Here is a 22,955-nt window from a genome sequence, read left to right on the forward strand (position 1 = left end):
GAGTGACTATGTATGTATGTGTATGTGAGTCAGAGAAGGAGAAGGAGGAGGAGAGGAGAGAAGGATGAAAGGAGGGGAAGAGGGGAAAAGGAAAAGAAGGATGACAGAAGAAGGATTAAAGGAGAAAGAAGGAGAGGAGGTGGAGGAGAATGATGAAAGGAGAAGATGGAAAAGGATGACAGAAGAAGGAGAAGGATGAGAGGAGATAGAAGAGGAAGGGGAGGAAGAGGGGAAGAAGAAGAAGGATGAAAGGAGAAAAGGGTGACAGAAGGAGGAGGAGAAGGAGAATGGGAAGGATGAGAGGAGGAAGGAGGAGGAGGAGGAGGGAGGTGAAGAAGAAGGATGAAAAGAGAACATGGAAAAGGATGACAGAAGAAGGAGGGAGGAGGAGGAGGAGGAGGAGGAGGAGGAGGAGGAGGAGGAGGAAGAAGGAAGAAGAAGAAGAAGAAGAAGAAGAAGAAGAAGAAGAAGAAGAAGAAGAAGAAGAAGAAGAAGAAGAAGAAGAAGAAGAAGAAGAAGAAGAAGAAGAAGAAGAAGAAGAAGAAGAAGAAGAAGAAACAACTTATATTATATAGCAAAAAAAGGAGGGGTATCCAATGACATGCAAGAAAACAAGTGGAACTGAAGTGGGTCCCAAAGGTAATTTGCAAATCTGCTGAAATCCCGAACAAGCTTTGATTTAACCGAAGCTTGAAATAGCTTTTATTTACTGTCTATTGTGGAATAAATGACATCTCATAAACAGGTTTTATCCATTACCCCAGGATGGAGTTCACTGTGTTAGGGACATTTTTATCCTTTTGATACAAAACAAGATATGCTATTGTGTGTTATTACAAATAGAAAAATCAATGCCGAGGCACACACCTCTGAAATTTCATTGTTGACAATCCTTATTTCAAAAAAGGAAGAGAGAAACAAGCAATTTGCTAATAAATAAAAGGTTCCCCCCCACACCACCAACATTTTTCTGAAGGGATTTACAAAGCAACAAAGAACAATAAGCAACCATTTTAAAGAGGGATGAATTAAGTAAATTCCACCTAGAATCCTGGCCACAAAGTTGCATGCATTTCAGCCTGCTGTTTTGAATTCCCACTAGCCAGGGAAATAAGGGGTCGAAATTAACTTGTGCAGCTTTCTAGGGGTAAAAATTGTGACTGAGGTTGTGCGCTAATATCCATAAAGGACATTGTCCTTCACGCCCAAGCAATCAGTAGCAGAACTGTGCAATGCTTCAGTGAGAAAGTGTGCCTTAGGTGTGTGAGAAGCATGCACGTCGTTGCACCTGTCTAGAATTCCTTAAGCCAGGTGTGTCTTTTTCCAAGATTGGGCTAAGGCTGGGGAGGCAGCCAATGTACTTAATTCATGGCCCCAATCCCAAGATTCAGTTGCTTCAAAATGTGGTGTAGCTACCAAAGATGTATCTCCGAGCATCTTTCTGCATACAGATTTGAAGCACTGCAGAGTCCTAATAAGTTGCAAAGCAGGTTTAGTCTAGTCTTCAATTTGGAAGCCGTTCTCCTGTCTAAATATCAGCAGAAAGAGACTGACAGAGTTGGAAGGAATCCTGAAGGTCTTCTAGTCCAACCCTGTTGGAAGAAATATCCTTCTGGGTTCAATTCCAAGTGGGAAAAAAGACACTGGAAACATGGAGGCTGTTTGGAAAGATGGTTTAATGGTGGACAGGATTACATGCCTTGGAGCTCCAAAGTGAAAAGAACGATCACGTGCTTCAAGATGAAGGAAAAGAAGGAAGGGCTGAGATGCTGAGTGCGCCTGGGTGTTATAACCTCTGTTGGGATTTGAATTGGAGCTTGCGTTCTGATTGGTTGTCAGGCTCCCATGGGGCCACGCAGGGGCAACTCGGTAGGCTGTCCTGAGTCCCAGGCTTGGTTGAGCCTTTGCTGGATGATGATGTAGTGAAAGAGCTTTGGGCAATTCCTATAGCTCTACCTGGAGATCTTTGTTATGTAAAATAGGCTGGCCTAGGCCAGAGTAATGGCCCATTAGCAAAGGGGGGGAGCTGAGTTTCTGCTTCTGAGGTGAGTTTCTGCTTCTTTCTACTCTTTTTAGGGGAAATATTCTGCTTTTTAAACATTTCCTAGGATATTTCATTTTTCTAGGAGAGCGGTGGACGCTAACTTCCTACTACCCCTTCCTCAAGCAGGAGACCTGATATCATGTCAGACACATGGTTTTCCAATCTATTAAAAACTTCCAGTGTTGGAGCATTCACAACTTCTGGAGGCAAGTTGTTCCACTGATTAATTGTCCTCACTGTCAGGAAATCTCTCCTTAGTTCTAGGTTGCTTCTCTCCTTGATGGGTTTCCATCCATTGCTTCTTGTCCTGATCTCGGGTGCTTTGGAGAATAGCTTGACTCCCCTCTTCTTTGTGGCAGTCCCTTAGATATTGCATCAATGTTGAAATTGCTACCAGCGCTCAGTACAAAATTTACTATTAAATGTGTAGATATGCATTCTTGCTTGGATGTGACCACTCTCTGTGTGTGTGTCTCTGTGTGTGTCTGTGTCTGTGTGTTAGGAGAGAAGGGACTTAAACTAGAGATGCTGAATTTCACAGTCATGTTTTGGTACAGAGAGTCCTCAACTTATGACAAAATTGAGGCCAGAATTTCTTTTGCTAAGCGAGACATTTCTTAAATGAGTTTTGCCCCATTTTACGATTTTTCTAGCCCCAGTTGTTAAACGAACCACTGCAGCTGTTAAGTTAGTAACACAATTGTTAAATGAATCTGGCTGTCCCATTAACTTTGCTTGTCAAAAGGTCATAAAAGAGGATTACATTGTTGTGGTTCGCTGGCAGACGGCAGCAGAATCGGACAGTGGGGAAGAACGGAGACCAGTCCAGGAGTCTGGGGAAGACTCAGATGAGGGTTCTGCATCCGATACAGAGATGGGGCCAGGATCACCTGGGAGTGGGGTCCTGACACCAGAGCCTCTATAATCTGGCAGCAGTGAGGCAGAGGAACAAGGGGAGCCTGTTCCAAGTGCACATGTGCGCAGAGCTGCCAGAAGGCAAGAGCAGCTAAGACAAAAGGGGCAACTTGAGAGTAAGGTTTGGAGGTGATTGCCCCTCCCATAAGATATAAAGGAAATGCAAAGGTAGAGAAACCTTTGCAGGAAGCAAAGTCGTTTGCTCTGTTTGGATTAAACCTTGAAGCGCTGTGTGGACTTTGTACTTTGTTTGGCTTTTTGCAGTTAATTTGGCACTTTAGTTGTTGGCAGCAATTCAAAGGAGATAAAGGTGGGTGCTTATCTCAAGAGACTGGGACTCATTACGGGCTGGGAATGAACATAATTCCCAGCGCTGAAATAAAACAAGTGTTGTTTGGACTAGGCATGGGCTTAATTATGGTCTCAGGAAGCCTTGGTCATAACACACATGACCCTGGGACCCTGCAACCATCAGAAATATAAGTCAGTTGTCAAGAGTCTGAATTTTGATGACGTGACCATGGGGATGCAGCAACGGTGTAAGTGTGGAAAACAGTCATAAGTGACTTTTTTCAGTGCTGTTGTAACTTTGAAGAGTCACTAAATGAACTATTGTAAGTCGAAGACTATCTGTATTGACAGTAGAAAGAGCATTTCTCACTGGATGCCCTCCAGATATGATAGCATGAAAACACACAGCTTTTGCCCAGAATTGGAAAAGTGACAGCATTCCCTCCAATATTATGATAATAAAAATGGTTTTGGAGTGTGCAGAAATGGATAGGCTTTCAATGGAAATGAAGGAGAGAGAAGAGACAGAGTACTACGAAATTTGGAATTTATGGTACAATTGGCTGCAAGGTAGACTAGAGAGATGAAATGAAAGGTTATGGTATGATTTAATAATTTGGTATGAATAGGCATAACCAGAGGTGGTATTCAGCAGGTTCTGACCCGTTCTGGAGAGCCGAAAACAGAAATTTTGAGTAGTTCAGAGAACTGGCAAAGCCCACCTCTGACTGGGTCTTGTTTTGTTGTCCTGCACAGGAGAACAGAGCTGGAAAGCAGGTTAGTGGGCTGGGGAGGGAATGTGGATTTTACAGTATACTCCCCTCCCACCTCACCAAGCCATGTCCACCAAGCCACATCACACCCACCAAGCCACACCCACGCCCACACACCCACCAAGCCACGTCACGCCATGCCCACAGAACCGGTAGTAAATTTTTTTGAATCTGATCATTGGGCATAACTATGTATACTTATGTATAAATATGTAAATAACTATGTAAATATATGAAAATATGACATAAATCAAATGTAAAATAATTGTAATAATATTTAGTAATATTCTATATACTTAAGAATATGTCAAAGTGAGTGAACACTATTACGAATATGTTGCAATGAATGGAAATAGGTTTTTAATTGGTTTTTAATTGTAGAATTTGTTTAATAAAGTTTTAAAAAGATTTTTTTTATAAAAACACCCAGAATTTCTAACCAGCAATGTCTGGGCAGTTTTTGACTACTCCAAAAATAAGCCCTACTTAAGACCCCGCCCACTCCAGGGTGCACAGGGTGGAGTGAGGTGCATGGGTAAAAATTAAGCTCGGATGGGGTGGGTGGAGCGGCCCTACTTACCTGGCCTCGCACACCCCAATACCTGACTCCCCTTGCCAGGCCCACTTCTTCTGCAGGTGTTTGCCGCTGCTCGCACATGTCACCCTTGATGTCAGATATGGCTCCATTCAAAATCCAAGAAAGAAAGCCTTAGACTTTTCTTTATATTTAATTTGGATGTCTTTAGTATTTGTACTTTTTATTGTTTTTAAAATGTCCTTAGTATTTTTAAGTGTAATGTATTTTCTGAATTGTAAGCCGCCCAGACTCGTAGATTGAGATGGATGGCTACAGAAATTGACTGACTGACTAACTGATTAACTAACTAACTAAATATTATTCCAGTTTTCTGTTCAAGACAGAAATTGACTGACTGACTGACTGACTAAATATTGTTCCAGTTTTCTGTTCAAGACAGAAATTGACTGACTGATTGACTAACTAAATATTATTCCAGTTTTCTGTTCAAGACAGAAATTGACTGACTGACTGACTGACTAAATATTGTTCCAGTTTTCTGTTCAAGACAGAAATTGACTGACTGACTGACTAACTAACTAACTAAATATTGTTCCAGTTTTCTGTTCAAGACAGAATTTGACTGACTAACTGACTGACTGACTAGCTAGCTAGCTAAATATTGCTCCAGTTTTCTGTTTCAAGACAGATTTATTTTATCTCACTCTCCTGGCTATCTGTACATAAGCGGTTTGTGGCAAAGGGAAAAAAAAAGTTTAAATAGGATTCCAATATTATACAAAAATGGATAAAGCAAGCAGACAGGGGGAGAAAGAGAAAGAGATGTGGGTGGGGGAGAAGTGGAAATAAGCGTTTTCCAGTCTGAATCAGAAACTTGCTGAGAGGAAACCCACTCTCAGCAGTTTTAAGCGGCGAGTTTTCTATTTCCATGTAAAACTATCTGTCGAAAGGTCAAGCAACATTTACAATAAGGAAAGTTTTATAGTCTCGTCTGCACACCAGCACTTGCTTGGGAAGAGGTGGAGAGGGGAGGGAGATTCAATTTACTTTTCAGCTGAAATGCTCAGATTCCCATTTAAAAATCTAAGACCCTTGATTATTTATCGATGCCTTTCTGTTCTTCTTTGCCAGAGCCTTTACTTGGCTGCTGTGTGGCCTAAAGGATTTTTTGAATTAAGTTCTCTTGAAGTTGCTTCCCCCTGGGAGGGGGATAGTTGGCAGGGCTGCATCCAGCCAAATTTCTCCTTTTCAAATGGTTCCAGGGTTTATTTTTACATCCATATCTATATTTATACTAATCTTTATCTAACATCTATGTCTATCTGAGATAACGTTGAGCAAGAGCAGCCAGCAAACTATTGATTTGGCATCTTTCCTTTCCATTCTATCCCTTTCCTTCCCCTTTTTATTTCCCTTTCCTTTCCTTCTTTCCTTTCCTTTCCTCTTCTTTTATCTTCCTTCCCTTCCCTTCCCTTCTTTATCTTCCTTTCCTTTCCTTTTTCCTTTCCTTTCCTTTCCTTTCCTTTCCTCTCCTCTTTCTTTCCTTTCCTCCTTTTATCTTCCTTCCCTTCCCTTCCCTTCCCCTTCTTTTATCTTCCTTTCCTTTCCTTTCCTTTCCTTTCCTTTCCTTTCCTCTCCTCTCCTCTCCTCTCCTTCCTCTCCTCTTTCTTTCCTTTCCTCCTTTTATCTTCCTTCCCTTCCCTTCCCCTTCTTTTATCTTCCTTTCCTTTCCCTTTTTCCTTTCCTTTCCTTTCCTTCCTCTCCTCTCCTCTCTTTCCTCTCCTCTTTCTTTCCTTTCCTCCTTTTATCTTCCTTCCTTCCTTCCCTTCCCTTCCCTTCCTTCTCCTTCTTTTATCTTCCTTTCCTTTCCCTTTTCCTTTCCTTTCCTTTCCTTTCCTTTCCTTTCCTTTCCTCTCCTCTCCTCTCCTCTCCTTTCCTCTCTCTTTCTTTCCTTTCCTCCTTTTATCTTCCTTCCCTTCCTTCCCTTCCCCTCCCTTCTTTTATCTTCCTTTCCTTTCCTTTTCCTTTCCTTCTCCCTCTCCTCTCCTCTCCTCTCCTCTCCTCTCCTCTCCTCTCCTTCCTCTCCTCTTTCTTTCCTTTCCTCCTTTTATCTTCCTTCCCTTCCCTTCCCCTTCTTTTATCTTCCTTTCCTTTCCTTTCCTTTCCTTTCCTTTCCTTTCCTTTCCTTTCCTTTCCTTTCCTTTCCTTTCCTTTCCTTTCCTTTCCTTTCCTCTCCTCTCTTCTCCTCTCCTCTCTTCTCTCCTCTCCTTTCCTCTCCTCTTTCTTTCCTTTCCTCCTTTTATCTTCCTTCCCTTCCCCCCCCTTTATCTTTCTTCCTTCCCCCTTCTTTTATCGTCCTTCCCTTCCCCCTTCTTTTATTTTCCTTTCCCTTTTTTCTTTCCTCTTCCTTTCCTTTCCCTTTTTATTTCCTCCCCCTTTCCTTCTTTCCTTACCTTTCTTTACCTGGAACAAATCTGAAAACACCTGATCCACACCCTTGTTGTAAAACATTTAATATTTTATTACAAGTTCTTGTTAGAAGGTTTTTACTGTACTATTCTGCCTCTTTCAAATGTACAGTAAGTTTCTTGTTCATTGGTCCTGTTTGGGGATTTGTTTGGAAAAAAATGAAAATGGGAACTCTTTAGAAATGACACCAAAGGGAGAAAAATTACAGGTAGTCCTCCACTTACAACCACAATTGAGCCTCAAATTTATATTGCTAAGCAAGAAACGTTTTAAGGGAGCTTTGCCCCATTTTATGACTTTTCTTGCCACAGTTGTTAAGTGAATCACTCCAGTTGATTAACATGTTTGTTAAATGAGTCTGGTTTCCCCATTGACTTTGCTTGTCAGAAGGTTCCAAACTTGCTTTTTTCAAGAGGCAACTGGAATTCCTGGTTTTTCTTTGAAGACGTTTTGCTTCTCATCCCAGAAGCTTCTTCAGCTCTGACTGGATGATGGGGAATGGGAATTCTTCAATCAGAACTGAAGAAGCTCCTTGGATGAGAAGCGACATGTCTCCAAAGAGAAACCAGAAAGTCTGTGACCTGGATGACGGAGAATCTCCACAGACATTGTCAGAAAGTTACCAAAGGGGATTGATCACATGACCTTGAGGCCCTGCAACCATCATAAATGTGAGTCAGTGGTCAAACCTCCAAATCAGTGGTGGGATTCAAAATTTTTTTACTACCGGTTCTGTGGGTGTGGCTTGGTAGGCGTGGCTTGGTGGGCATGGCAGGGGAAGGTTACTGCAAAATCTCCATGCCCTCCCCACCTCACTAACCTGCTTTCCAGCTCCATTCTCCTGTGCAGGGCAACCAAAGGAGAGCCAGCCAATCAGCTGGGACTCAGGAGGCGGAGAATAGATGCGGGCGGGGCCAGTCAGAGGTGGGATTTTCCAGTTCTCTGAACTACTCAAAATTTCCGCTACCGGTTCTCCAAAACTGGTCAGAACCTGCTGAGTACTACCTCTGATGCCATCCCAAAAGATCCTCTTCCTTCTGTTGGAAGGAATGTCCATTTGGGTTGAGTTCCAAGTGCGGAGAAAGACACTGGAAAGATGGAGGCTGGTTGGAAAGATGGTTTAATGATGAACTACATGGGTTTGAGGTCCTGGGAAGCTGAACAGATGGAGTGGAGAGGGAGGGTTCTTTATACCATCTCCTGGGCCTTGCCCTAGAGCACGGGTGTCAAACTCAAGGCCCGTGGGCCGGATGTGGCCCACGAGGTACTTAGACCTGACCCATCTGGAAATGGCAAAGGACTGGCTTGCGGTGCCTCTCCTAGCATAAACGGGGCACTGGGGCACGGGCAGAACCCCTGTATCCCGTTTTCCCCATTTTGGATGGCCTCCTGCATCCCCTTGTCATCCAAAATGGGAGCCCCGTGGCTCCTCGTGCCCTGTTTTGGCTGACAAGCCGCTGCAGGAGGTGTCTATCCCATCCGCTGTCCATTTCATCTCTGCCCACCCGGCTGGCCCACGGAGGACAACAACAATGGTGATACGGCCCTCCAAGAAATCCAGCTTGACACCCCTGCCCTAGAGCTTCCTGTTCCTGTGCAAGAAATGTATTCTATTGGTTATAGTCACACTGCCATAGGGCCATGCGGGGGTCACCCTTTATCTGAGCCAAGTTTGGTTGAAGTGTGCTGGATGATGCAATGTTTTTAGGAGATTGTGCAATGCAGTGAGCTCTGCTGCTAGATAATCCTATTATGTCCTGGATAGTCATGTTTTAATCCCATCACGCTGGAGCTGAGGGTCTTTTGTCTTGTAGATAGGCTGGCCCAGTCCTTCTTAATGGGCACCCAATGTCTGCTGGATATGCTGAGTTTCTGTCTCCCTTAAGATTTCCATTTCTCTTTCAGGGGGAATATAATAAATATTTCTCAGATATTTCATCCTTCTAGGAGGGGTGACTTCCCATCCTTCAGCAAATAGGGATGTTAATCAGGATGTGAATTAATGTAGTGACCTGGATCTTGACATACTTTCATTTGGCTTCTACTTAACCAGCATGGGAGGAAGGCCCAGAAGAACTCTTAAGAGAAGAGTGACTACATTTAGAAAAAGAGAAAAAAAACCCACCCACCCATTAAACAGAGTGCATCCCAGGCCTGCCAAATTGTACAAAGTGATGTCACGAACGGTACATTACTATATCAGAATCCCTCCCTCTTTCTCTCTCTCCCTCCCTCTCTCTCTCTCTCTCTCTCTCTCACACACACACACACACACACACAAACTGCCTTGTTTTTCCAACCGTTCTTCTGCGGAGGTTTTCCATCTTAAGTAACCAATAAAATATTTAATGGCAGTAAGATAGATCTTTGCCTCAGAGGTCTACATTTATAGTTCAGGCAGGCAAAACCTCAAAATGCCATTCAGTATCCCGATATAGTAGCAAATTGCTGATAATTATGATAGGGCACGCCGAAAGAGAGAGCTGGTATTATATTGGCAGCTCATACTGGAAGGATGCCCCAACCTGGTGCACTGTGGGAGCACTGGGATTATAAGTAGCAGTGACTGGGATTTCTGTACTGGTACAGGTAGTCCTCAAATTACAGCTATTCATTTACTGACTGTTCAGAGTTATAACGGCATGGAAAAAAGTGATTTATGACCATTTTTCACTTGACCGTTGCAGCATTCCCATGGTCACATGATCAAAATTCAGAAGCTTGGCAACTGGCATGTACTTAATGGTGGTTGCAGTGTCCTGGGGTCACTTGATCCTCTTTTACAACCCGCCGACAAGCAAAGTCAATGTGGAAAGCCAGACCCACTTAACAACTGTGTTACTAACTTAACAACTGCAGGGATTCACTTTGTAACTGTGGCCAGAAAGGTTGTAAAATGGAGCAAAACTCACTTAACAGGTGTCTCACTTAACAATATAAATTTTAGGCTCGGTTGTGGTCATAAGTCAAGGACTATCTATAGTCCTCCATTTCTAACTACAATTGAGAACCAGAATTTCTGTTGTTAAGCAAGGCAGTTGTTAAATAAATTGTGCCTGATTTTACAACTGTTTTGTTAAATGAATTCTGCATTCATTAAGTGAATTCTATATTCATTAAATGAATTCTGCGTTCATTAAGTGAATTCTGCATTCATTAAGTGAATTCTACATTCATTAAGTGAGTTCTGCGTTCATTAAGTGAATTCTGCGTTCATTAAGTGAATTCTGCGTTCATTAAGTGAATTCTGCGTTCATTAAGTGAATTCTGCATTCACTAAAAGAATCTGTCTTCCTCCATTGACTTTGCTTGTTGGAAGTCATCTGGGAAGGTAGCAAAAGGTGATCCCATGACCCTAGGATCTCCCAGATGACAGGTGATCCCATGACCCTAGGATGCATCCCGGTTGCCAAGCCCCTAAATTTTGATCAGGTGACCATGGGGATGCTGCAACGGTTAGAAGTGTGAGGACCAGTCATAAGTCACTTTTTCCAGCTGTTGTAACTTGGAACAGTCGCTAAACAAATTGTTGTACGTCAAAGACTACCTGTAACACCAATTAACATGAAGGCACCTAGTTGAAGGAAGGTGACCTGGATCACGACTGAGAACCCAGCAAGATTGCTTTCTGTTTTGCTCTCTAACCATGTATTTATTTCTTGGGGACAAACAGAGCAGTCACTGAGGTGGAGGCTATAATTGCAAATTGCCCTGGGGATCCCCCTTTGTTAAGCATCAAACCAATCTACACCAGAAATTCTCAACCTTGGCAACTTTAAGATGTGTGGACTTCAACTCCCAGAACTCCCCAGTAAGCATTCTGGAGCATTTTGGGTGGGGAATTCTGGGAGTTGAAGTCCACACATCTTAAAAGTTCTCAAGATTGAGAAACACCGCCACACCTGTCAGACCTCTCCCAGCTTGAACCTCTAAGTAACTACAATCCTTAACTCCATTTCGTTGAGAAAGGTATTGTCTCCTAGAAGTCAAGTGGATTACAATAATAGGGCAAAGCCAGAACTGAAATTTCGCATGCCAAATTCCGCAAGTGCAACTTTCTCCTGTTACTTCCTGTCAGAAATGGTGTAGGGTCTGCTACTTGGGCAGGGGATTGGATTAGATGGCCTATAAGGTCACTTCCAAATCTGATTATCTGTTATCTTACCTATTGCTGGTCCACCTATCGTCCAATCATATTTGAAGAAGGTATTTTTGAAACGGTTAATGCAGTGGCATTCCATTCCCAGCAGAGGCGGGTATTCAGCAGGTTCTGACCAGTTCTGGAGAACCGGTAATGGAAATTTTGAGTAGTTCGGAGAACCAGCCAATACCACCTCTGACTGGCCCCACCCCCATCTACTCTCTGCCTCCCATCGAGTCCCAGCTGACTGGCTGGGTCTCCTTTGGTTGCCCGGCACAGGAGAATGGAGCTGGAAAGCAGGTTAGTGGGGTGAGGTGGGAATGGGGATTTTACAGTATCCTTCCCCTGCCACGCCCACCAAGCCATGCCCACAGAACCAGTAGTAATGTTTTTAAAACTCCCACCACTGATTCCCAGATGTCATGACCTTGAAGTCATGTCACAGGAAATAACAGTGAACAGTGTAGTTTCCCCCCCCCCCTTCCATCCAGCTCCCTTCCCCAGAGTTCATGGCAGATGCGGCAGCTCCGACATCTACACCGTCCAACCGTGAGCATTCAAGATTCCATGAAGGCAGGAGATAATGACCGAGCAATGCAATGGAGATGGGCCCGAAGTCCTTGGTGATATTTGTGGCCAGAAAAAAACTGTTTCTCTGAATTTCTCAAGACATTCTCAGGACGTTCTCCAGTGATTTTCCTCAGAATCTCCTTCCACAGTGACAGGAGCCTCACTGTAAGGGGAAATAATCCATGACATGATTTCCTTCTGATGGTTTGGGTGGGATGTAATGGATTGTCCTTGCCTTCTTCATAGGATTATTCCTTCTCTTCCTTCTAGTTTCAAACGGAGGCTGCATATCTACAATACCAGGGTATCTCCCATTCCAGTACATGGGACATAGAATCATAGAGCTGGAAGGGACTTCAGGGATCTTCTAGTCCAATTCCCTGCTCAAGGAAGGAGATCTCATACCATCTGGGTCAAATGGTTGTCCAATCTATTTTTGAAAATCTCCAGTGACAGAGCGCCTGCAAGATAGCAATAGCACTTAAGACTTATACACTGCTTTACAGTGTTTTGCAGCCCTCTCTAAGCAGTGCACAGAGTCAGCCTATTTTCCCCAACAATCTGGGTCTTCATTTTACCCACCTCGGAAGGACGGAAAGCTGAGTCGAAGCCTGGTGTGATTTGAACTGCCAAATTGCAAGCAGTCGGCAGTCAGCAGAAGTAGCCTGCAGTACTGCACTTTAACCACTGTGCCGCTGTGGCTCAATATATTCCATTGATCAATTGTTCTTGGTGTCAGGAAATTTATCCTAACTTCTAGGCAGGATCTCTCTTCAACAAGCTTCGACCCATTAATTTTTTCAGAGAATAAATCAGAGAGGGAAAAAGGGAATAGGGAAGGGAAGGAGAAAGAGGAAAGAGAAGAGGAAGGGGAAGAGAAGGAGGAAAGGAGGGGAGAGGAAGAGGAAGGAGAAAAAAGGAAGGGGAAAGGGAAGGAACATTGTAGGCCAATGTTTCTCAATCACGATCACTTGAAGATGCCTGGACTTCAACTCCCAGAATTCCTCAGCCAGTTGAACTGGCTGAGGAATTCTGGGAGTTGAAGGCCACACGTCTTAAAATTGACAAAATGGAGAAATACTATTGAATACTATAGCACCGTGGTCATTTGCAAATGGATTCTGGCAAATGCCTACTGTGTAGTGGTGGGATTCAAAAAATTTTATTATTGGTTTTGTGGGTGTGGCTTGGTGGGTGTGGCTTGGTGGGCGTGGCAGGGGAAGGATATTGCAAACTCCCCATTCCCTCCCCACTCAATTAAGCTCCGTTCCAGTTCCGTTCTCCTGTGCAGGGCAACTAAAGAAGACCCAGCCGATCAGCAGGGACTTGGGAGGAAGAGAAGAGATGGGGGCCAGGCCAGTCAAAGGTGGTATTTACCAGTTCTCCAAACTACTCAAAATTTCTGCTACTGTTTCTCCAGAACTGGTCAGAAACTGCTGAATACCACCTCTGCTACTGTCCCAGTTGTTACTACTGGATTGTTCCTACTTTCTGGTTACTCAGGTTAGAATGTGGGTTATATGGAGACTCCCTGACCCAGGCCTGGATTCAGGGGGTCAGCTTTTATCCCTCACCAGCGAGAACTATCTGAATTCAATGTTTTGTCAGAATACAGTGCCCATAAAAGGGGACCGACGAACTTAAGGTGTTGTTGTTCATGAAACAAGGCCTCCAAAACTTATGAAATATATTAAGCCTCAATTTATTTATATCTCAACGCAGGAAACTCAGACGAGAAATCTGCCGGTATGCCCAAACGCGGCGCTTGGGGAAAGGAGCTGTGTGGTAAATGTATTTCTTTTTTCTTTTCTTTTTTTAAAGTTATAATCGTATTAGAAGGGGCTCTCTGCATTATTTACAAGCCTAAGGCTTAAATGCTCACAGAGCCAAACGATTTGTCCGGGGTTAAAAGTAGTAGAGATTTCACCCATCTCGATCAAAATCTCTAAGCAATGGCCTTTTCCTAGCACCGTAATTACTGACATTGATTATGTTCTGTCACTGCAGCTCCTCTGGTTGGTCTCTGTTTAATATTTAAGGTACATAAAGAGATGCATCTCGGAATATTCAAGAGGTTAAGAGATATTTCGGAAAGAGACAGAGAGAGAGAGAGAGAAGGGAGGGAGGGAGAGAGAGAAACCAAGAAGAACAAGCAAACTGTTCCTAATGAGGTGGAAATACAGACCAGGCTATTGATATTTCACGAAACTACTGTGTTTGGGATAGATGTTGTCTGATAGATATTTAAAAGGTGGTAAATTGCCTTTTAATATACACAGCCTTTTGTCTTTAGCACTGTGGTATTTTTGCCCCCGTTTTGTGCTTGTAATCCTAACAATAAATATTCGGTCAATGCTCGCACGGATGATGTTACCTAGTTTGGATCGTGAAACGTCTGCAAGAAAACAACCAAGCTCAGAGAGCACCAAGGACCCCACAGTTCCACCCCGAGCTAAAAATATTCTCCTTTGTGGGTATGGGTAGTTTTGCATTTTGCGCAGGATTTCATTTTTTTTCCCCTTCAAAGCAAAGTTTGAGGGTAGCTAAACAAACGTGAACTATCGTAAAGACAATAGCAACAGGAGCTGTCACTCAAATGAGAGGCAGTTTGCGAATTACTATTTTCAGGATGAGAATAGTCCCCGAGTAGGGTTGCTTGGAAAAATATCCACAGGGGTGTCAAACGCATGGGGTGCTTAGATCTGCCCCATGGGCCCAGCCTGGAAATAGCAAAGGACTATCCCGTGGTGCCTCTGCGAGTGAAAACTGGGTATGGGGGGTCTTGGGCCACACCACCCCCGGCAGCACCCAACACCCTGTTTTGGCTGGTACAGTGCTGCAGGAGGCCGTCGAGGCTGAAAATGGGATGCAGGAGGGGCACCTGCAGGCCCCCCGTACCCCATTTTGGCCAGCAGGGTGCTGCAAGAGGCATTCATCCCACCTGCCATTCATCCCATTCCTCGCCTCCCCACCAGCCCACGGAGGACAACCACAATGCTGATCCTGCCCTCCAAGAAATCCAATTTGACACCCCTGGATCAGGGGTGGGATTCTACCGGTTCAGACCGGTTCTATAGAACCGGTTGTTATGGTTCTGTGAAGTTAGGGAGAACTGGCAAATCGGGCCTCTGGCTGGGCCGGCTCCTCCCTGCCCAGTAAGTCCTTATCACACATGTGCAAGATTATGTGCATGCTTGACATTGCTGACTGCATTCTTCCTGGCCCAGTCACTCCTTAAAGTATTCCCCCCGCCCTGCTCCCGATGAGCAGCTGTTCCTATGATAAGCTGTGTCGGGATTCCCCTTGCTTACTTCTTTGCCCAGGAGGCTTCCCTCAGGCCCAGGAACGCAAAAAATGGAGGGGGTGCCCCCGTGTCCCCTCAATTTTTTTCCTCCCTGGGCCCCAGGGAAGCTTTCTAGGAACAAAAATACTCCCCCCGGAGGCTTCCCTGAGGCCCAGAAGGCCCAAAAATTGGGGCGGGAGGTTGCTGCAAAAAAAAAATGAAGAAGAAGAAGCCATGCCCGCCCGGTCACATGACTACACCCACCTAGGCACGCCCAACTAGCCATGCCCACAGAACCAGTTGTTACAAAATTGGAATCCCACCCCTGCCCTGGATATCCGCAAGAAGGGCTCAGGAGTACCAGAAGCCACACCCATGGGATCAGAGGACACTCCCCCCCATTTTTTTTAAAAAAAATACACTGCATGTGCAACTGTAATGGTGATGCAGAAGACCATTGTTATTCCAAGGAGTTTAGTGGCCTATTTTGAGTTCTTCATCTTAACAAAAATCTAGACGTTTTAGGGTTCATTCTGAGCTGTCCTACTTTTTCTTCACTCTTGTTTGCTGGACAAAGGAGGAGATGGAGTAGAATCTTTCCATGGCTTCAAATCCTTTCCCACTGTGAATATCTCAGAGTTTCGATTCCCATCCTGGAGGCATGTGCCCAGGCCAGATCTTGAAGTCTCCTGACTCCAGCAGGGCCATGAACTCATGATACCAAGCTTTGATAAACACTTGTAGGGTTTTTGTTATTTGTAGGGAGCTTCTGTACAGAACCGAGCCCTGGGTACTGGGGAAATTGGTCACTCTTGGGGTATCTCTGCTGCTGTCGTTATTCACAAGCTCTTGGCATCTCATAAGAGTTTTGGATATCACCTTGGTAGGTAGGTATGCTTTTTAGCTAATAATAAAGCTTAAAGTGGGATGTGGCGGCTCAGTGGCTAAAACACTGAGCTTGTTGATCAGAATGGTTGGCAGTTCGGTGGTTCGAATCCCTAGCGCTGCGTAATGGAGTGAGCTCCTGCTACTTGTCCCAGCTTCTGCCAACCCAACAGTTCGAAAGCGTGTAAAAATGCAAGTAGAAAAACAGGGACCATCTTTGACGGGAAGGTAACAGCGTTCTGTGCACCTTTGGCCTTTAGTCATGCCGGCCACATGACCATGGAGACGTCTTCGGACAGCGCTGGCTCTTCGGCTTTGTAACGGAGATGAGCACCGCCCCCTAGAGCCAGAAACGACTAACACGTATGTGTGAGGAGAACCTTAAAGCTTAAAATCCCTTTATTTGCTTCCATCCTTCCGAAGTGGGTAAAATGAGGAGCCAGATTGTTGGAGGCAATAGGCTGACTCTGTAAACTGTTTAGAGAGGGCTGTAAAAGCACTGTGAAGCGGTATATAAGTGCTATTGCTATTTTGTTAATTATAATGGTCGCACATAATTCTGAGGTTCATAAAAACACACAGGTGACTGTTTCTAAACATATGACATATTCTAAAAACTATAGAAAATAAGGAGAAAAACCTCTTCTTACCAATAAATTACATTGCACAGAACTGAAATGCAAAGCAGTTTCATTAAAATGATATGGGAAGGCCCAAAATCTGGACAAAATCTTCAAACCTCACTTGGGGGAGGGAAAAACCCTCCATTAAAACAGACAGGTGCATTCCCAACACTTGTGAATAGAATATTTCTGGAGGAGGATGCTCAATATTTTACAGATAGAAATATAGTAATAAAGTAGCAAGTTTTAACGAGCTCACTTGTCCACAGAGACAAGTGTATCTTATGGAAGAAGGGGAACTTTGGACAACAGCTATTCAACATATTTTCCAGGAAATGGAGTTGTATCTCATCTAATCGGCAGTGTCTTTCCTTCAGCTAAAAAGGAAACTCATCTCATGTCAGAAATGCAGGAACTAAAAAGGGGAAAATATTAATTTAAAGTTTAAAAGATGAAAAACTTTAATAAAAACATGAGTCAAAAAGAGGGCTGTGAAAATATTTACAGACCCCTCAAATCCTGGACATAAACTGTTTCAACTCCTTCCCTCAAAACGATGCTATAGAGCACTGCACACCAGAACAACTAGACACAAGAACAGTTTTTTCCCAAACGCCATCACTCTGCTAAACAAATAATTCCCTCAACACTGTCCAACTATTTACAAAGTCTGCACTGCTATTACTATTAATCTTCTCATCACTCCTTATCACCCATCCCTTCCCACTTGTGACTGTAGGACTGTAACTTTGTCGCTTGCATTCTTACGATCTATATTGACTGTTTCCTAGTATGATTTGATTGTTTATTATACCCTATGACTATTATTAAGTGTTGTACCTGATTATTCTTGACTCTTGACGAATGTATCTTTTCTTTTATGTGCACTGAGAGCATTTGCATTAAGACAAATTCCTTGTGTGTCCAATCACACTTGGCCAATAAAAGAATTCTATTCTAATTCTATTCTAACATAGATTTATAAGTTCTGAGGGGATGCTATGGCTCAACAGTTAAAGACACTGAGCTTGTCAGCTGGAAAGAACTGAGGGTGAGCTCCCATTACTCGTCTCAGCTCCTGCCCACCTAGCAGTTTGAAAGCACGCAAAGCTCGATGGGAAGGTAACAGCATTCCATGCATCTCTGATGTATAGCCATGCTGGCCATGTGACCATGGAAATGTCTTCAGACAATGCCGGCTCCCTTGGCTAGGAAACAGAGATGAGCAGCGCCCCCTAGAGTCAGACACGAAGGGACAGGGGAAACCTTTATAATTCTAGCCAAAAACTGGGCCACGTTGATGGCGGGAATATTTTCAAGCAGGAAGCCATTCTGTGTTCAGGTCAGTCCTGGACAGGGCTGGGCTGCTACCGGTTCTCCCTGGTTCAGGTGAACTGGTAGCTAAATTTATCGTTTTTAATGACCGGTTCGGCGAACTGGCAAATCCCACCCCTGGCTGGCCCCACCCAACCTGCCCCTCCCCTTCCAGGAGTCTCCATGCAGCCTGTTTTGGATGCCAGGTAAGTACAGGGCCCACGTGATGGCTTGGGGAGAGCGAAAAACGGGCCTCCCAGAGGCTACGGAAAGCCAGAAACTGGCCCATTTCCAGCCTCCAGAGGGCCTCCGGAGCCAGGGTAGGCCATGGCTCCCGGAGGCTCAAGGAAAGCTTCCAGAACCTAGGGATGGTGAAAAACCAGCCTCCCAGAAGTTCGAGAAGGCTGGAAACAGGCCTGTTTCTGGCCTCCAAAGGACTTCCAGAGCCTGAGGAAGCTGTTTTCACCCTTCTAGAGACTCGAGGAAAGCCTCCGGAGCCCAGGGAGGGCGAAAACTCCCCCCCTCCCCACTGTGGTGCAGGAGGCTGACGAGACCACGCCCACCATGGCCACGTCCACCCAGCAACTGGGCAGAGAACTGGTTGCTAAAAATGTTTGAAGCCCATCCCTGGTCCCAGAGGGCACTGTAAAAGATGGATAGTTGTTTGAATATAGTGCTACATTTGCAGTAAATATCCTTGTCCTTGGGGAGGATCCCCCGTGTTAACATGTCTTTAGTTCTAGCCAAACCTGTGCACAGTCTATTCAAACATCTCCAAACCCTCCAATTATGAAAGTGTTCAAAATTTATTTATTTAATTGATTAATTTAGGTCATGTTTATGTAGTGTATATTGGAGGTGGTGACCCTTTGAGAGCTGTAGGCAACGGAAATTTCATTTTAATTTATGCTGATTAGTGTACATTCCAAAGTGACAATAAAGTTATTCTAAGTCTTAAGTTGAACTTTCTACCTTTTTAGTTGTTCTTAGAAGAGCCGTTGTGGCACAGTGGTTAGAACGCGGTACTGCAGGCTACTTCTGCTGACTACCGTCTGCAAGCAGTTTGGCAGTTCAAATCTCATCGGCTCGAGGTTCACTCAGCCTTCCATCCTTCCGAGGTCGGTAAAATGAGGAGCCAGATTGTTTTGGGGCCAATAGGCTGTAATCTCTGTAAACTGCTTAGAGAGTTGGTCAAGGCTAGTAAAGCACTGTGACGTGGTATATAAGTCTAAACAGTATTGCTATTTTTGTGGTATAGTAACAATCTCCTTGGAAGGAAATAAAAAGACCAAATTTCCTCTCCAGCAATCAACACCGAGATTAAGTAGAGATTAACATTAAGATTAATGCCAAGCTAACCATTAAGGAGTAAACAACAGCCCAATCAAGAAACCACCAAGTTTATTCTCACCAACTCTGACAAGACAAGTCACTAGCATATAAAAAGAAGCCGCATTCCCTTCTAGCACTGTTGATGTTACTTAATTGGGTAATGAAATGTCTGCAAGAAAAAAACCAAGGTCAGAAAGCACCAAGGACCCCATAGTTCAACCCTCAGCTGCAAATATTCTCAACTATAGGTATATGTCCCTTATCTCTGGGTCATTCAAATCCCTTTACACAGTGGCAGGTAAGGCAGTGCTCCAGAGGGTTAACGTCATTGCCCAGAGGATCATGGGTTGCCCTCTCCCCTCTTTGGAAGAGCTTTATAGCTCCCGCTGCCTTAAGAAAGTTCAAAACACTCTCAAAGATCCATCTCATCCTGGGCACCCTTTTTTTGAACTGTTACCATCTGGCAGACGGTACAGGATAATAAAAACAAGGACAAACAGGCTGAAAAACAGCTTCTATCCCAGGGAAGTATACTACTGTATAGTGCTATATTAATGCAATATCAGGGGTTTTCAATTCAACTGTATAGAATGTAAAGGATGTGTGTTTTATTTTATGTATAATGTATACTGAAGATTGCATTTAATTTCGTTGTATGAGATTCAATGACAATAAAGTAAACTAACTTTAATAAGAAATTGCTGACAAATGGGAATTGACCATTTCAATTGATCAGTGAGATCTTCTCACCTAGGGTGGAATAACAAGGAAACCATCCCAATTTCAGGGAGGTTTTCAAAAATCAACCCATTGCGACCACCATTAATATTTCCAGGGGATCAAGCCGCATTTTCTCTTCAACCAAAGGTTGAGAAACCATTCCTAATCATCTCTATCTTTGTCTCGGACTCTTAACTGTCCAGGAACAGCGCGGAAAGATAACGGCGGAGTTTAACAGAAATTCAACTTTCCTATTGCCGTTTTGTTGCTGAGTCCTTAAAAAAGAACGGGAAGAAAAATCCAGGAAGAAAAGGTTGCATCTACCAGACCCCAGAAAGCAAATACTAATTCAGGAGTCTACTCTCTCTGTCAAACATTTAGTGTATCAGGGGTTGATTGTTCCCAAGTAGAAAGGGGTTGGCTATATCTAGCAGGCCTTTTGTCATGTTAACTGCTACCGATCAATGAATTGAGGTCAAGACTTCTGATGTAGGTGGAAGCTTAGAGGGAAAAAAGTCTCAAAGATTCATTTTTCCTCGTCTGGTAACACTCCGGTCACTTATTTTTTTTCTCAGTTAGCCTCTGCTGTTCTAAAGTGGATATTGATCAGTGCTTTAATGCAAAGCTGTCAAATTAATTTTGCAGAGTTGGGATATGACTGGTCGAAAATGGCTTCTCCATCTGTTCTCGACTACAAACCTATGAATTTTAATCATGACCAGAATGGGCTGTTGGCTTTTTTTGTTCGAAACTTGAATAGGAAAGGTTTAAACTGTAAATGCCACGAAATGGTGCTGTTTTGTTCTTTTCAGAGGCTCATATGGCTGAGGTCAAAGAAATTATTATGTCGGCACATTCTTGTCAGATGCTTGGTATCTTGGCGGACGTGTTTCTCATTCTTTCTTCCTCCCTTCATTCATTTTTCTGACGTTCCTTCATTCTGGCTTGTGTTTCTTGAGGTGATTTTGTCGCCTCGCAGTAAAGACAAGTGGTTAAACATTTGCAGGCCAATCAGAGAATAGCAATCTTCGTATTAGAATTCATGTTTAATTTTCCTTGTCTGCCTTTCCTAGTTCTTCCTGGACTACCTTATTACAAGGAAGTTTATCAGTCTATAATTTAGGGAAACGGCTACAAATGGACATGAACGTACTAGAAGGACAAATGAAGGGACAGAACTTCTATTTTTAATTACTTTTTAACGAATCAATTGCCTATCAATCTTATGAAGGGAGATATCATTGGATAAATTCAGGCATGTCACTGTTTCTTGCTGTTCTGTGACCAGTTCTGAGTATTTTAAGAAGGATACAGAGAAAGGAAAGGATGTTCAGAATAAGACGACGAGAATTAGGGCTCACGAATGAAGGCAAATATTGTATCCCAGATAATTTTGCCAATTTGGGTCAGCCAGTTCCAGAGGTTTAGTCTTCTGAGTTTTGGACTCATCAGTGGTGGGATTCAAATTTTTTTACTACTGGTTCTGTGAGCGTGGCTTGGAGAGCATGTGTGTCGCTTGGTGGGCATGGCGTGGCTTGATGGGTGTGGCTTGGTGACTATGGCAGGGGAAGGATACTGTAAAATCCCCATTCCCTCCCCACTCCTAGGGGAAGATTACTGCAAATCTCCATTCCCTCCCCACCCCACTAACCTGCTTTCCAGCTCCGTTCTCCTGTGCAGGGCAACAAAAGGAGACCCAGCCAATCAGCTGGGACTTGGGAGGCAGAGAATAGATGGGGGCGGGGCCAGACAGAGGTGGTATTTGTCGGTTCTCCGGACTACTCAAAATGTCCCCTACCAGTTCTCTAGAATATTCTGTATTAAGTTCAATTGGGTTTAAAAGTTTTACATTAGAGGAGGCTGTGTACAAAATTAGATGCATTAATGAAAACTGTGTGGGAAGCGATCTTCATTATGAAAAGTGTCAAACCAGAGTGAAGATGTTCCGTTTTTTTCCCCATCACCTGCATACCTGCATACTAGCACTAGAACAAATTTAGATGCATGTTGATAATACTTTTAAAATAACTGAAGAAGATTGAATGGATGAAGTGCCCTCTCACCCATGCCCTTTTCCAACAAATCAAACACAATCCAAAGTGAACAGAAACCTTTTAATGCTTCTGCAAAATAATTAGCTGTGATAAGCGCAAGCTTTGCCAAACTATGCAAGACTGCCAAAAGATAAAAGACAAGAAATAATTAGCAATACAAGAATCTTCAAATACAAACTCAGGATACTAGAATGTCCACGAGGCTGGAGTTTCAAAACATCTTTGCTTCCTGCAAAGAATGTTCGCTTCACAGCTGGCTTTTATCTTTTTGAAAGAGGGGCCATTACCTTGCAGCCTTACTCCTGAGTCACCTGAGATGTTACAGCTGCTCTTTCCTACAAGCAACCCTGTGCTCATGCGCACTTGGCACAGGCTCCTCGGGAACCTCCTCGTCACTGCTGCCAGCCCCCACAATCTCTGAAGGCAGCACTCCACTCCCTAATGGTCCTGAGCCCTCATCTGAGTCCTCACTCTCCTCAGCTGTCCACACCTGCTGCCTGCTAACCACAACATCTACTCGCATTTACATGTTTTCGAGCTGCTAGGTGGGCTGGAGCTGAGAGAAGGAATGGGAACTCACCCTGTCATATGTTATTTGAGTCTCAAACTGCCAACCTTTTGGTTGACATGCTTAGCTATGTGGGCAATTGCTGACAATATTTATGCCTTTTTAAGATGTATTAAGATCAATTGGGTTTAAAAGTTCTACATTAGAGGAGGCTGTGTACAAAATTAGATGCATTAATGAAAACTATGTGGAAAGAGATCTGCATTATGAAAAGTGTCAAACCAGAGTGAAGGTGTTCTATATTTTCCCCATCACCTGCATACATTCATACTAGCATTAGAACAAATTTAGATACACGTTGATTATAGTTTTCAAATAACTGAAGAAGATTGAATGGATGATGTGCTCTCTGAGGTTGGTTTGTTTTCTTGCAGATGTTTCATTACCCAAATAAATAACACCATTATTGCTAGAAAGGAGCGGGGTTGTGGAAAG

At 43.7% G+C, this 22,955-nt stretch overlaps 1 long non-coding RNA gene across 1 annotated transcript in view; it reads left to right on the forward strand.

Moving 5' to 3' along the window:
* Nucleotides 1-22,955, forward strand: part of LOC148127450 (uncharacterized) — a 54,724-nt gene that overhangs the window by 22,367 nt on the left and 9,402 nt on the right. Inside the window, exon 3 of the long non-coding RNA XR_015742415.1 lies at nt 13,464-13,526. This is a non-coding gene — a long non-coding RNA (uncharacterized LOC148127450). The remainder of the gene's footprint in view (nt 1-13,463; nt 13,527-22,955) is intronic.

The sequence above is a fragment of the Pseudonaja textilis genome, chromosome 2, assembly GCF_049901715.1.
Source record: "Pseudonaja textilis isolate UNSWEBS1 chromosome 2, rPseTex1.2, whole genome shotgun sequence".
NCBI classification, from domain to species: Eukaryota; Metazoa; Chordata; class Lepidosauria; order Squamata; family Elapidae; genus Pseudonaja; species Pseudonaja textilis.